Here is an 833-nt window from a genome sequence, read left to right on the forward strand (position 1 = left end):
CTGGGATTCTAAATAGGTGCGACCCTTGGCTATAACGATGCTATCGTTCTGAAAATACAAGAGGAAGCAGTTAGTTTACCCATGTAGCTCACTGCTCTCTCGCTTTTAGTGAGTAGTAGAGCGTAGGTTACAATGGATAGGGTTAGACTGTCGGTAATATTACGCTGGGATTCTAAATAGGTGCGACCCTTGGCTATAACGATGCTATCGTTCTGAAAATACAAGAGGAAGCAGTTAGTTTAGTCAGGTAGCTCTCTGCTTGCTCGCTTTTAGTGAGCAGTGAAAATACAAGAGGAGATTGGAAAAATACGGGAAAAGTATTAATCAGAACTAAAAGTCTAGTGAGCCGTCGCAAAATTAAATATAATATCTACATAACTCAATATGAAATTTTAAGCCCCCCCTTCCTCCCAAGACTCGTCTGGTCTGTGTCGTAGCATGTCCACCCCGAAATATGCTTCTCATCAGATGCGCGAGAAGACACACTACCTCCCATTTAGGTGTTGGATCAGCACGAGAACACCAGAAAGTAACCCGTTGAAATATTTGCAATCGAAAAACGAGTGCAATTTTTTGTCGATGGTGGGATTCGAACCCAGGACATTCTGCATGGCAAGTAAGAGTGTTACCACTGGGCTAACCGTGCCTTTGTTCGCACTTACATCATTTTCCACTCCCACTTGCACAAGCACGCTCAGGGCAAACGCTGTAGTTTCCACATCTGTCTGACCATCAGTGTCATGGGGGTCTGCAAACCTCCCATCCAGTTGTTGGTATTTCTGAACGTTGCGTTTGATATTGGTGTAGATATCCGGGTCTATACCCACATAGGA

General features: G+C 44.2%; 1 long non-coding RNA gene across 1 annotated transcript; it reads right to left on the reverse strand.

Annotated features, from left to right (window-relative positions):
- Positions 1-131: 131 nt before the first annotated feature.
- On the reverse strand, positions 132-817 carry LOC113473280. Its single transcript, XR_003395301.1, has 2 exons — positions 663-817; positions 132-212 (listed from the first exon to the last, which is right to left on the reverse strand). It is a non-coding gene; the product is annotated as an uncharacterized LOC113473280 (long non-coding RNA).
- Between the last annotated feature and the right edge of the window lie 16 nt (positions 818-833).

The sequence above is a fragment of the Diaphorina citri genome, unplaced genomic scaffold (assembly GCF_000475195.1).
Source record: "Diaphorina citri unplaced genomic scaffold, Diaci psyllid genome assembly version 1.1 scaffold22769, whole genome shotgun sequence".
Taxonomy (NCBI): domain Eukaryota; kingdom Metazoa; phylum Arthropoda; class Insecta; order Hemiptera; family Psyllidae; genus Diaphorina; species Diaphorina citri.